The 14,893-nt window shown below is 46.9% G+C and overlaps 1 protein-coding gene across 8 annotated transcripts in view; it reads left to right on the forward strand.

Annotated features, from left to right (window-relative positions):
- The first annotated feature begins 3,525 nt into the window (after window positions 1-3,525).
- ARHGEF10 (Rho guanine nucleotide exchange factor 10) overlaps window positions 3,526-14,893 on the forward strand; it is a 102,909-nt gene continuing 91,541 nt past the window's right edge. For 5 of the 8 annotated variants that reach the window (XM_025886307.2, XM_073902245.1, XM_073902250.1 and 2 more), the window contains exon 1: window positions 3,526-3,612. The gene's annotated coding sequence lies outside the window, so the exon portion shown is untranslated. Of the gene's footprint in view, window positions 3,613-5,385; window positions 5,511-5,681; window positions 5,764-14,893 lie in introns of all 8 variants that reach the window. The other 3 variants (XM_073902247.1, XM_073902246.1, XM_073902249.1) reach the window with 3 other exon arrangements.

A 14,893-nucleotide genomic window follows, 5' to 3' on the forward strand; every position in this document is an offset into this window, starting at 1 on the left:
GAGCCCCTAGGAGACAGATTTTCAGAGGTCCGTTGCAGAGGCTTGGCTGGTGGTATGTCAGGGATGGCTGGGAGTCAGAACTCCCCAGGGCAGGCTGTGGGAGCTCTCAGGCAGGAGCTGAACCTTTAACTTTGCACAGGTGTCTCTTGGGGTCTCTGTCTCTGGAGAACCCTGGCTGATACAACTGTTTTCCTGCTGCTCAACATCCTCCTTAACACTTGCTATGGTCAGTCTAATTGTAGCCATCCTTGTATGCGTGTGGTGGTATCTCATTGTGGTTTTCATTTGGATTTTCCTGAAAATTATACTGTTGAGCACCCTTTCCTGTTCTAATTGGCCATCAGTAATCTTTTGTCAGGGATTTGCTTTTAAATACACTTTTTCTTGTTGATTTGTAGTAATTCTTTATTGGCAAGTCCTTTAGTTTGTGTATTGCAAATCTTTACTCCCAGTCCATGCATTGCTTCTCATTTTCTTAATGGCCATGAGATAAGCAGAAATGGCACATTTTTATGGAGTCCAATTCAATCCTTTTAAATAGTGCATTTTATGTCCTACCCCAGGACTGATATTTTCTACATTTTTTCCCCTAGAAATTTTATAGGTTAAGGCTATGATCCATCTCAAATTTCTAAATTCCATTTTTAATTCTAATAATTTATCTGTAGATTATTTTGGATTTTCTATGTACACAATCCTATTATCTGGGAATAGTCATATTTTCCCACCTCAATCTTCATACTTTTTGTTTTTCTTGCCTTATAACACTGGGTGGATTCTCCAATGCAATTTGAATAGAATAGTGATGTTTGAAGATTTTCACACACTTTTCTCAATATCTGGTAGAAACAGTAGATGAAACATTGGTAACAAATATGGCCAAACTGACATATATGGAACATTACATAATACGTGCAGAATACATTCTTCTCAAGTGCTCATAGAACATTTACCAAAATACACGGTATGCTGGGCTATGAAGCAAGTCTACAAATTTTAAAAGCCTGAAATTATATAGATTATATTCTCAGACCGCAGGGGAATTGAGTCATAATCATAATGAAAAGAAAACTAAAAAGTCTTCCAATTTAAAAATTAAACCTAACTTTTCTAAGTCTCCTAAGGGTCAGAGAGGGAATCACAATGGAAATTCTTAACCTTTCCCACATCAGGGCTCACAGACAATGGTATTCTACCCGTGAAGCGCGCTCACTATCATAAGCTAGATAGGAGTTAAGCCTCAAATCAGAGTTCTGCCTGCCCCAGCCACACCCGGCAGCCTTGGCCTGTGGTCCCCCCCAGCTGCCCTTTCTGGTGCCCCGAGCTAAGGGGGTCAGCATGGCCATATGGGATGGGGAAGCTCCAGTCTGTACTTCTAGTTATGATGGTGCTACTGTATTGTCCTCATAGGTCCAAAAACACAATTTCCGAGGGCAATATGACACAAAAATGTGTCATATTTCACTTTGTGATTGTCCTTAAGTTTTTGAAAATAAGCTTGTGAGCCATCTATTAGAAATGTTGATTCAATCTGTTTTCATTCTTCTGGGAAAATAAATGGACCCAAATGATTATTATGACTACTGAGCACCTGCTCTTACCAGATGTCACATGGGCTCTTTGTAGAGTTCTCCCTTTTGAACTTCTAAACTGAGATGTAGATATGATTAGTCATATTTTTAGATGGTTAGGGACTGTGTAAGTCACACAGGATTTTTATCAGGGTCAGAAACCAAAGTAGGATCCCCAAATGGACTCCAAATCCCTTGTTTATTCTACACACGGTACTATTTTCCTCTTACCTCAGGTCTTCCTGATCTGGAAATGTAACAAGTGTGTGGCAAACTAAAACTAATTCAGCTGGCCTTTTTACCGCTGTCCATCATGGCCATTAAGATAATTATCTGGGTGGAAGAACTTTGAGTAAGGTACTAAAAAAACCCCTAGGAATAGAGACATTCTAATATTTTTCTGATATTAAAGTCATGGGAAGGAAATGTATTTTGTCATTGATTCAGCCCTCAGTATTTTCACAGTGGGCAGTAAAGACAGGTCCAAAATAGTATTTATAAAAATAGCCTGTTCCACAAAATGAGCAAATGCTAGCAATAAATACTGCTAAAACATTCCCTTACCTACTATTATTTACTTCCCAACCCCTGTAGTCTTTACATATTATGACTGATTTACATCAGTCAAAATTTGCAGGGAAAGACATTATACAGAACATCTGAGCTTTAGGGGTACTTAATGCTTAAATTAACTGTGACAATTTGCTACTTTGTTTTATTCTAGAAGCCCAGTGAATGGGGACAGAGATCTCTAAGATGTGTGGCAGTTCTAAAATTCTGACTTTAAATTACTTCTATGACTCAGAGATTTGGGCAGGAGCAAGGGAGGAGTCCAGTGTCTGTGAACACCTCTGTTACCTGTAACCAGGTAACATTCTGTAGGTGTCATTGTGGCTTCTTTGTATTCTTAGGATACTTTTGTCCCAAATTCCTCCCTTTCAGTAGTAATTATAACAATAATCCATTTTCTTTTTAAATGATAAAATAAATGCTGCTGGTTAACAACAGCACAGAGGACGACGGTCTTGTTCATGCTGGACCCTCCGGTGCAGACCCAAGCATATGCGTGTATCTTCAACCACAAACAGACTCACAGTATAAGGATGCTTTGAGAGCCTAAGAAGCACTTAGCCATTCCAAGGGTGAAACCAGAAGGTGAGCCTCTTCCTTCTTAGAGCACTACTTTAGGCGCTTAAAATTGCCTGGGAAATGTGTGACATCCTTGCATATGCTAACGCCCAAGCCTTGGCGGGTCTGAAAGCAGCTGACCTTCTGCAGAGCCAGGACCGCCCCTGCTGGCAGGCCTAGCTCCCGAAAGGACCAGGCAGTGCTCTGGGGGTGGTCTGCAGCCCCAGGGGTCCGCGGGATAGGGCGGGTATCTGGGGGGGGGGGGGAGTCCTGACCACCGACCCCACCCACGTGCGCGCAGCCCGAGAGTCACAGGAAGGGTCAGGAGTCTGGGGGATCCAGCCCACGACCCCGCCCACGCGTGCGAGCCCGAGGGTCCTCGGGGAAGGGCGCGTGCCTGGGGGGGGTTTCGCCCACCGAAACCTCCCACGTGTGCACAGCCCCAGGGTCCGCTGGAAGGGCCGGGTTGGGGGGAGGGGGGGTCCCTGCCTACGACCCCGCCCCCGCGTGCATAGCCCGAGGGTCAGCAGAGAGGGCCAGGAGTCTGGGGGTGGGGGGTCCTACCCATGACCCCGCCCACACGTGCAAGCCGGAGGGTTGAACGGCAGGATATCTGGAGGGCTCTGCCCCCCACCCCCCGCCCACGCGTGCGCAGCCAGGCGGGGCGTTGGGCTTAGGAGGGGCCGCGGGCGGCCACGTGGCCCCGCAGGAATGCGCGGGCGTGAGGGTGGAGCGAGGCCGAGGACGGGCAGGCGCGGAATCCAATGAGCTCCTGGCACCGTCTGATCCGACCACTCAGGGCGTGGGGGTGGAGCTGCCTCCCTGTGGGCGGGGCCGGGGCGCATCCCCTGGCTGCAGAAGCGGGGCAGGGTGAGGGGCGCTCAGAGGGACGGCGGGCGGGGGTCCTGGCTGGGTGAGTGCGGGCTGGCGGGCCGGGGTTCTTGAGGGGTGAGTTCGGGCCTGAGGGTGGGGATCGCGGGGGGACGGTGCGGGCCGAGGGGCCGGAGCGGGGGCGGTCTGGGTGGGGGCATGAGTTTTGGGGGGAAGCTAGGGTTGCGGTGGGGAGGGTGCGGGCCCGGGTGTGGAAGCGGGGGTCCTTGAAGGGCGAGTCCAGCGAGTTAATCGCAGGGCTTCGGACGAGTTTTTTTTTTTTTTTTTTTTTTTTCCCTTTGAAAGTCTTGCTGAATGCTCCCGAACTCGCTCAATCCCGCCGATCTGTGGATTTTGGGCTGCCCGCCGCCCGAGGTTTGCGGGTCAGGGCGCCGACAGCTCGGGGAGTCCCTTGTTTCCCAGGAACAGTGTAGATAACGGACCCAGCGTAGCCCCCAGCTTCAGTGGGGTGTCCTCTTAGCTCTTCTGAGCACAGACTGCGCAGGTAACGGCCCGTGTGCAGCTCCCCAACTTCAGAAGTGTGTCCCTTGTGCCCTTGGGCACAGACAGTGCGGGTGAAGGACCACAGGCAGCCTCCCAACTTCAGTGGGGTGCCCCCTGTCCCCTGGCACGGACAGTGCAGGTAATGGGCCCCTGAGCAGCACTCCAACTTCAGGGTGTCCCCCATAGCTCCTGGTACAGACAGCGCAGGTAACAGACCATGAGCAGCACCCCCAAGTTCCCAGCTCCGGGTCACCCACAGGTGTGGCAGTAACAAGCCCATGAGCAGCACTCCCCAACTTCAGCGTTGTGCCCCGTGTCCGCAGGGGTGGTGGTGTTAGGCTGTCACGATGGTGGGGTAGGGTCCTTCCTCCAGGTCGGGGCCTGGAGGCTGAGTAAACCAGACCCCACTCAAGTTGCATGAGAAATGAGGAGCTGAGGTGTTTATTTGGAAGAGTTATTTCCCTTTTCCTATAAAGACAAAGTCATTAGTCTACTTTAGAATGAAGGTAATTGCTACCTAAAAAATAAGTATGTTTCCCCTTCCCCCAGAAACTGAAGCAGGTGTGCAGGCCACAGGTCAGGAGGTGCCTACTTATTCCCACCTGGCCACACTTTTCTGTGAGACCTGAAGTTTTGAACATAAACACTTGAGTAAATGATTCAGCTTGTCACAGGGCATCAATGTTCAGAAAAAAACAGCAGATATATTGGATGTAATGTGCTATTCATGTCCGTGACTCACTTTTGCTAGAGGTAAAACTTCTCATTAACCCAAAACCTCATGGGCTCTTCTCTTTTCTCTAGTTGAGTCACAAAGGAAGACTTAAGTAGCTGTCAGCATTCTGGATTTGGTGCAAGAGTTACTTAGTTTCCCTGCAGGTAGAACATTGCAGGGTGTAACATTTTCTCTGTTCTTTTATTGCTTACAAAATGTATTTTGAACATCTGTTTCCTAGGAAATAACTTTTATTAGGGAAGATGAGAATTACTCTGTGTTTTTAAAATATAATTTGCTCCTTAATGTAACAGCATTTATTTGATTGGCCGGAGGATATGATTTAGTGGCTAACATCTAGGCTTAGGTGTATTGTGTCTTTTTGTCATCAGATACAGACTTTGATGATGTCTTGTCATTTGTCTAAGGTTCTCTTTTGTAATTGAGGAGTCTTTTCATCAAAAGAGTTACAATTAGGGTAGATGAAAATTCAAAAATAATCAGGATAGCCTTTTACCTTTTAAAAGTTGAGCTTGACTTTTTAATTTTACTCTAAGTATCATCTTGATATTTTGAGGTACTATATTTTCTCTGTAGTTCCTTTTGTGATGAAGTCAGGAGGAAAGTCTTCGGGAATTCTGGATAGAGGCATGCTGGTGGCTTCAAGGGGTCTGGTGAGAGGAGCCCTGGATTGAGTTCTGGAACTGCTTGCCTGACCCTGGGTGAGTCAGGTTATCCCACAGAGCTTCCGTTTACTCTTTATGAAATTGTTGGAAAGTAATATCTATGACTGTTTATATAGAAACTGTTCTGCCTAATGAAGAGCAACTAAAAATGAGGTGATTTGGGCTGTATTATTCTGTAAATAATAGTTTTAAACTCCCCTGTGATAGGATATGGTATTTTATTGTACAAGGAGTCCCGAGAAAGCTGCAATGAAAGAATCAGATCTCAGAGCATGTCCATGTTCCATTGGTATGTTACTTACGGTTTGCACAGTGGAAGGTAGGTGGAGAGAAATACGACAGAAGGGGAAAGTAGTGAACCATTCATTACATAGCCTTCCACCTTTCTCAGGAAAGCCTTGGGCCAGTGTCATTTTGGAAGAAGAGGGGGAGTCCTGGAGCTCTGCAGCAGATGGGGGAGTTCCAGGTCTGGGTAAACCTGACAGGGGTCTCCGAGGAGAGCTGAGTGCATTGAGCAGGGGGGTGTGGGCAGGACGGGCTCCAGGGGTGGCTGTGGGTCTCCCGGGTGAGAGTTGTGACAGGTGAGGGCCGTGAGGAGGTTCCTGGCTGAGGACAGGTGAGGTCCATGTGGAGAGCTGGCCGAGCACCTTCTTCTGTGCCACCAGCCTCACCCAACACACACGACGTCATCGTCTGTCCCTGTCACTCCAGTTCAGACGTCTCAGAGTTGCCAGGCCAAGACGTTTGTTTGAGCTTCTTTGTGTGTGTGAAGTTGCAAAACTTAGATGGTGGAAATGACAGGTCATCAGAACATCTGTTACTCTTTTATTTCCTGCTCTTGTTTAAGTCACTGCAGTCAATCGGACCTGCTAAGAGAAGGGGTATCTCTGGGTTATTTCCTATTTTAATTGAACAATGGGAAAATGATCTTTTGAAATAGTAAAAGAATCCTTTGTGGGTGTTCATGTTTTTCTCTTCCATGAACCACATTCTGATATTAGAAATTATGTTTTAAAGTAAACACAGCCTCAGCTGTAACAGGGTGTGGTGCCCTTTGTGAGAGGGACACATGGAGGAGTGTAGGTTCTTTAGGAGCTCGTGGAGTGGCTCATTGTGCTCCCAAAGGAAATTGAGCCCCCTGTTAGCCTTCCCTGGTGTAGGGGGCAGCTTACCTGGTGGCCCATCCTGGGCTCTGGAAGCTTGACCCGGTGAGTCACTTGGGATTTGAACTGGGGAATTTATGAAGAAAACAGAAGGAATGGTGAAGGGTGCCTGCATCCTTTGTAATGGGCAACTCCATGTAGCAAAGGAACTCATCACCCGTGAGGCGTGTCGGGATCCCTGAGGGTGTGGGCTTCACTTCCTGGGCTGAGGTTGTATCTTCATCCTTATTTGGACGAGAGTCATGTTGTGTGGTTATGGAGATCCAGAGCCTTACGTATGGACATTATTATTTTTAAGAAAGAAATATGGACATTTACTTTGAGATAGAAATATCAAATGGAAAACTGCAGTCACATATAGACATGATGACTGAACTTGTGGTATCTCTCATTAGTATCGCTAATAACGTAGAGCTGCCCGTATGAGGAAGGCCAAGGAGTTATATTTTGATAGAAGTGTGCTGTGCACACGTAGTGTTATATTCTGTCATTTGCCTTATTTCTCTGAAGGGAAAATGGAGCGGTGACTGGAGCTTGGTTTCTGACTTTAAGGAATGGGAGACAAGTGAATTTTAAGAGCAGTGTTGATGCTGACATGGTTCTCAGTGCCCAGTGAGCAAAGGTTTGAAGCTCGGACTTGGAAGCATTGGTGTTCAGTGAGGATGTTGTCTGAGTTTCCAGCACATCGAGTCACTTGGCTGGTGTGCCTAATCGGGCAAGTGAGTTCCTGCCTTTCTAAGGGCAGCTTGGAAGTGGCTTGAGACCCTAGGGCATTTGTGGCATGGTCGGGATGGGACACCTCTGTGGGCCAGTGTAGACACCACCCAGGGAATTCCAGAGCTAATGGTGAGCACATTTCTAAGGTTCACCTCAGAAACTGAGAATTTGCTTCTCTGTGAGAAGCACTGAGTTGGAGTGGAAAGAATTCACTGCATCTTTTTACTCACCGTGTGAGCAGGTCTGAGCCTGGCAGGGCCAGTCGGTTCAGACAGCGGAGAGGTGGGCTGTTGCTTGCTCCCTCCCAAGGACAGGGACTGGGCTCCCCGCCCAGCCAGCCCTCTTGCTGCACAAGGGATAAGACAGTTGCTTCACGTTTGGTTCTCAAGCCCACAGCTCAGCAGGGTGGTTGGTAGGAAGCAGTGTGGATCATGCCCAGCCTGCTGCCTGCTCCCTGGGAGGAGCTGCTACAAAATGTCCTCTGCGTGGGTTCTGTGAATTCAGCCAGCAGAAGCACTTCTTCCAGAACCACACCCCTGAGAAATTCTCTCTCCACATTCCGGTGCAGTGTGGAAGAGGTCACTTTTCATTTCGAACTGAAATCTCAGCTCCTGCCCTTAAGTTCTGAGGCCACACAAGACACCGGTCTCTGTGAAGGTCTAGTTCCACGTGGAACCCTACGTGCGAGACTGAGGCCAAACCTGGGCAGCCTGCTGACCCTGCTGCAGGCTCTTTTCTGAAAACTGTGCAGCAAAGCCTGGTTTGTGATGACGTCACAGGAAAGAGGGACAGGTGCACCACTCTGCCTGACCACAGGAGGATTCTGGACTTCAGTCACAGGTGGTTGGTGCAGGGAGGGGAGATGTTTGTTTCCCAGGACCTTGGCCAGAGGGAGATTTGGGTCCTGGAATGGGTCTTTGCTCAGCTTTCTTGGATGAGCACCTCAGGCAAGGAGAGGAAGTGTGAGTGCTCCCCTGTAATCGAGGAAGGTGTCTGGTTTCAGGTTTCACGTGCAGGTGGATTCCTCAAGTAGCTCATTTTCCTGATGGAGTTCAGGGTGCAGTCGGTGGACCCCCTTGTCCCGGGCACCCTGGCTGCAAGAGACCTGGGGCACCTTTTCCCCGGGGCTTTGGACCAGGAAATGGGAGGGAGTCAGTGGTGAAACCGTCAGTGTAGGCCTTCGTTTCTGCCCTGCCGAGATGGACTGGGGACTGTGATAACTGCTATGGAAATACGGAGCAGGAGACAGGGCTGGGGTGCTGCAGGGGAGGTAAGGGTGGTGCTTGCTGTTCACATAGAGCCAGGTGGGACTTCACTAGGAAGGTGATCCTTGAGTGAAGATCTAAAGAAGGTGAGTGATATCACATCAACAGCATTCTAAATGGAAGGGAAAGCATGGGCAAACGCCCCAGGGCAGAAGCATACCAGGTATGTCCAGGAGCAGCAAGCTGGCCCTGTGGCCACAGGAGACAGCCTCGGACATGACCTCAGGGAGGTGACGGAGACAGAAAGCCATTGAAAGGCTGTGACTCCATGGGACCCTGTTTCACTGGGCCATCCTGGCTGCAGTGTTGAGAACAGATGACAGAGGGTTGAGGATGGGCAGGGGAGGTCCATGATGAAGCTTTTACAGGAACTCAGGCCAGAGATGGGCTCCAGCATGGACCAGACAGGTGGCCTTGGAAGGAGTGGTTAGTCCCATTTTGGGTACATTTTGAAGATGGAGCTCACAGGATTTGCTTATGTGTTGGATGTTGGGCATGGGAGAAAGGAGGAATTGGGGTAACTCCCAGCTGTGGCTGGCTGTCCTGAGTGAGGGGAAGGAGGACGTTTCTGGGGGTAGGAGGTCGTCTGTGTTCCGCATGCTCAGGAAGGTGCCTTTCCCGGTGGATCTGCTGATGTGTGTGTCCAGGAGAACATTTAACATCTACTCCTTCAGCAACTTTCAAGTACAAGTATTCCCCACTTTTTAAAAGTTCACGGTGAGACACTTGGCTTTTTTGAAAGATCTACGTCATTACCCGGCTTCAGTAACAGGAAGAAACCTGAAGAGGATTTCCTTCTTATGAAAAAAGTCGAAAAATGAGCATTGCGTTCAGCATCTGTTTTGCTGGGAGCCACTACAGAGGCGGCGTGCACCTCAACCAGGTCTTTCCTGGGAACCGCTCTCCGCGTCCAGCCCCCAGTGTTTTGAATTGTGTCTGTGAGCCTCTACTGTGCTTTATCTCCATTTATTTTGGGCATCCGTTAGGAAGTTGTGTCCCGAGGCCTAAGAAAAGCCAAAGAGAGGTCATTTTTGGAGTCTGAGCACTCTCACTAATTTTTCTGTATAAATGAATGGTAATTCCTCCTTTGGTTTACATCATTCCTGCTGTGGAAGATTTGCTAGGAACACTGTACTTTGAAATAGCGGGGGAGCCCGTACCCCATCCTGCAGGGTGAGCTTTAGTCTCCAAGCTGCACAGAACCTTCCGTGAGTTAGCTGTTGTATCTGGAATTTGGGATCTCTCACACCCTTTGCTCATTTTGCCCAGCCCCCGCCTCCGCCCCCGTGGCAACTGCCAATCTGTTCTTTGTACTTAGGAGCTCATTTTTATTCCACATAAAATGAGATCATATGGAATTTGTCTTTCTTATTTCAGTTAGCTGTCAGGTCCATCCACGTTGTTACAAGTAGAAGAATTTCTCTTTTTACGGGAGAATAGTATTCCACTGCATGTGTATTATACTTTATTTTCTTTTTCCATTCATCCATCAGCGGACACTGGTTGTTCACACACCTGGCTATTGGAAGTAATGCAGTGAACATGGGGGTGCAGATGTCTCTTCAAGGTAGTGTTTTTGTTATTTAGGGTAAATACCCAGAAGTGGGATCGCTGGATCATATGGTTCTTCTAGCTTTTGTTTTTTGAGGAACCTCCAAACTGTTTTCCAGAATGGTCGCACCAGCTTGCATTCCCGCCAACAGGGTAGGAGGGTTCCCCTTTCTCTGCATCCTCACCAACATCTGTCGTTTCCTGACTTGTTAATTTTAGCCATTCTCTCATTGAGGTTTTGATTTGCATTTCCCTGATGGTCAGTGATGAGGAGCACGTTTTCATGTACCTTTTGGCCACCTGTATGTTTTCTTTGGAAAGCTGTCTATTCAGATCTTCTGCCCATTTTAAGATTTATTTATTTATTTATTTGAAAGAGAGAGAATGAGAGAGAGAGAAAGAGAGAGTACATGAGAGGGGGGAGGGTCAGAGGGAGAAGCAGACTCCCCGCCGAGCAGGGAGCCCGATGTGGGACTCGATCCCGGGACTCCAGGATCATGACCTGAGCCGAAGGCAGTCGCTTAACCAACTGAGCCACCCAGGCGCCCTCTTCTGCCCATTTTATAATTAGGTTGTTTTTTGGCTACTGTTGTGCGAATTCTTTATATATTTTGAATATTAACTCTTTATGTGGTAACATGATTTACAAATATTTCCTCCCATTTGGTAGGTTGCCTTTTTATTTTGCTGATGGTGTCTTTTGCTGTGTGGAAGTTTTTTAGTTTGAAAAAGTCCTCCTTAATTAATGAGTTAATTATTTAATTTATGTGGCATTGTTGCCTTTGCTTTTGGTGTCAAATTCAAGAAGTCATCACCAAAACTGATGTCAGGGAGCTTACTGTGTTTTCTTCTAGGTGTTTACAGTTTCAGAACTTAGGTTAACGTCTCTAATCCATTTCAAGTTAGTTTTTGTGTATGTTGTGATGTAACGGTTCAGTTTCTTTCTTTTGCACTGCTTGTATCTGTTAAGTTTTCCCAACACCATTGGCGGAAGAGACTGTCCTGTCTGCACTCTTGGTTCCTTTGTTGTAAATTAGGTGAACAAGTGTGGGTTTATTTCTGAGCTCTCCCTTCTGTTCTGTGTGTCTGCTTTTATCCTACTACCGAACAGTTTTACTGAATACCAGAGCTTTGCAATGTAGTTTGATGTCAGCAAGTGTGATGCTTCCAGCATTGTTCCTCTCTCTTGAGGTCTCATTGGCTATTTGGGTTCTTTGTGGTTATCTACAAATTTTAGGATTGTTTTATTATGAAAAACACCATTGGAATTTTAATAGGGATTGGATTGAATCTGTAGATAGCTCTGGGTCACATGGACATTTTAACAATACTCTTCCAATCCATGAACATGGAATATCTCTTTATTTGTATCTCTTTCAAATTCTTTCATCAGTGTCTTAGAGATTTCATTGTATAGGTTTTTAACCTCCTTGGTTAAATTATTCCTAGATTTTTTTTTTTGATGTGGTTGTAAATGGGATTGTTTTCTTAATTTTTCTGATAATTGATTATTATGTATAGAAATGTAACAGATTTTAGCATATTGATTTTGTATCCTGCAACTTTACTGAATTAGTTTTAGCCATTTTTTGGTGGAGTCTCTAGTGTTTTATATAGGTAGTGTCATGTTGCCTTGCAAATAGAGATGGTTTTGCTTCTTCCTTACCAATTTAGATGCCTTTTATTTCTTTTCTTCCCTAATTGCTGAGGCTAGGGCTTCCAGTACTATGTTGAATAAAAGTGGTGAGAGGACATCCTTGTCTTGTTCCTCATCTTAGAGGAGAAGCTTTCAGCTTTTCATTGAGGATGATGTGAGCTGCAGGCTTGCCATGTAGGCCCTTTATTATGTTGAAGGACATTCCCTCTAGACCCACTTGTTGAGAGGTTTTTTTTAAACTCATAAATGGATGTTGAATTTTTTCAAATGGTTTTTCTGCATTGATTGTAATAATCATATGGTTTTTATCCTTTTTGTTAATATGGTGTCTCATTGACTGATTTGCAGATGTTGAGCCATCCTTGCATCCCTGGAATAAATCCCATTTGATCATGGTGTTTGATCCTTTTAACATTGTGCTCATTTTGGTTTGCCACTCTTTGGTTGAGATTATTTTTTTAAGATTTTATTTATTTATTTGACAGAGAGAGACACAGCAAGAGCAGGAACACAAGCAGGAGGAGTGGGAGAGGGAGAAGCAGGCTTCCTGCTGAGCAGGGAGCCCGTTGTGGGGCTCGATCCCAGGACCCTGAAATCATGACCTGAGCTGAAGACGGATGCTTAACAACTGAGCCACCCAGGCACCCCATTGGTTGAGGATTTTTACATCTTTATCAGGGGTATTGGCCTGTTATTTTCCTTCATTGTATTGTCTTTGTCTTGTTTTAGTATCAGGTCAGGGCTATTGGCCTGTAATTTTCCTTCATTGTATTGTCTTTGTCTTGTTTTAGTATCAGGGTAATGCTGGCCTCCTAAAATGCATTTGAAAGTGTTTCCCATTCTTCATTTTCTTCTTGAAGAGTTTGAGAAGGATTGGTATTCTAATTTTAACTTTTGGTAGATCTCATCAGTGAAGCCATCTGGCCTTGGATATTTGTTTGTTGGGAGGTTTTTGATTATTGATTCAATCTCCTAACTAGTAATTGGTCTGTTCAGGTTTTCTGTTTCTTTGTGATTTAGTCTTTGTAGGTTGTTTGAGGGAATTTTCCATTTCTTGTAGTTTGAACAATTTGTTGGCTTATAATTGTTCATGTTAGTTTCTTACGCTCCTTTGTATTTCTGTGGTGTCCATTGTAATTGCTCCTCTTGTACTTGTGGTTTTATTTGAGGCCTTTCTCTTTTTTCCTCAGTAGGTCTAGTGAAAGGTTTGTGAATTTTATCTTTTCAAAAAAACAGCTCTTCATTTCATTGATGTTTTCTGTTGTCTTTTTGTCTTTATTCTCCCCCACTCTGATCTTTGTTATTTCCTTTCTTCTACTAACTTTGGGCTTAGTTTGTTCTTCATTTTCTAGTTCCTTGAGGTATAAAGTTGGGTTGTTCATTGGAGATTTTTCTTGTTTCTTAATGTTGACATTTATTGCTACAAACTTCCCTCTTAGAGCTGCTTTTCCTACATCTCATAGGTTTTGGGGGTGTAATGTTTCCATTTTCGTTTGTTTCAAGGTATTTTTTCTGATTTTCTTTGGATTTCTTCTTTGACTCATTGGTGGTTCAGTAGGATATTGTTTAATCTCCACATATGTGTGTTTTTTCCCATTTTCTTGTGCTTGATTTCTAGTTGCACACCATTGTGTTTGGAAGAGGCGCTTGATATAATTTCAGTCTTAAATTATTGAAACTTGTTTTGTCATCTGACCCGTGCTTTGTCTTGGAGAATGTGCCATGTGCACTTGAGAAGTATGTGTATTCTGCTTTTCAAGTGAATGTTGTGTGTTAAGTCCATCTTGTCTAATGTGCCACTTAAGGCCAATGTTTCTTTTTTTTCTGTCTGGACTGTCTGTCACGCGTACCTTAAGACTTAGTGGGGCTCAAGGAGAAAATGCCCACCACTTTGGAGGGCTGCAGGTTAAGGAGTCTTTAGTCTCCTAATTATCATCATCTTCATGGTCATGAGCCTCTGGTCTTGCCCTGTGGCCTCCTGAGTGTTGCCCTCCACCCGACTGGCCCTCCTCCCTGGTATACTCTGACCACACCAGTCCCCTGATCAGACAGCTCCGTGGATCCCGTCTGAGCTCAGGATGAGGCCCTGCCCTGGACGGGGCTGCAGGTCCCCATGGCAGGTGAGCTGCCTCTCCTTCTGTCCTGGGGCCTTCCTCCTGTCAGTCTTCCTCCAGGAAGCACTCTCTTCTCCCCAGCTCTGGGCTCCTTCTAGCCTTGCAGAGTCTCAGCTGGCTCTATTTCTGCATCCACGCCACAGGCCTGCTGTGTGGGCAGAGTGCCTGTGCCATCTGGACACCCTCCTCTCCTCTTCCCGGGTCCACAGTGTGGCTCCAGCCAGTGTTGGGTGTGTGGGCAGCCCCAGCACCCCGGGGTCGGGAGTCCTGTCTTGGGGGAGGGAGCAGGTGGGGCGGCCCCCCACCCCAGGCTGAACTGCTGCCCCCTGGTGTTTGAGGAGAGTGGCTCGCTGTGCTCTGGGGTGACTGGACTTATTCTGGATCTGACTGATAAAATAACACATTCACATGGTGCCCCTTCTTCTCTGTGGGAGCGCCTCATTACGCTTCCTGTAAATAGCACCTCACTGCGGGAATGGGAGTGGAGTGCAGGGCTGGCCCCTCCCCGTGTGCAGGCACCGTGGTTGCCCTGCAGGGAGCCAGGAGAACGACTCTGGCCCCCAGGATCCTCCCCAGAGACTTCCATTCTGAGGCCTGGTGTCCTTGTCTGTGAGGATGGTTTTTACAGTTGGAATTCACATTCTGCAGGAAATCTCTGGGCATGTGGATCTTAGGGGAGGGACTTGGGGTTTTACTGTGGGTCACGTCCCGAGCGGACCCTTTCCTGGGGTGCTCCGTCCCTGTCCTGGGCTCCGGCACAGCGAGGGTGGGGGATGACGGAGGCCTGAGCAGGCTGAGGAGGGGGCCAGCCCCAGAACTAACCGGAGGAAGAGGCGTGTACTGGCAGGCTGCACGGGGAGGGGGCGGGGGGCACAGAATGTCTTCACTAGGAGCAGAGGCAAGCGGAGCTTTTCTTCCCTTCCAGGAGTCACTTTCTGCTATTTGTTTTATG

Source organism: Callorhinus ursinus, unplaced genomic scaffold (genome assembly GCF_003265705.2).
Source record: "Callorhinus ursinus isolate GAN/ISIS: 27379988/994484 unplaced genomic scaffold, GSC_fseal_2.0 scaffold17, whole genome shotgun sequence".
NCBI lineage: Eukaryota > Metazoa > Chordata > Mammalia > Carnivora > Otariidae > Callorhinus > Callorhinus ursinus.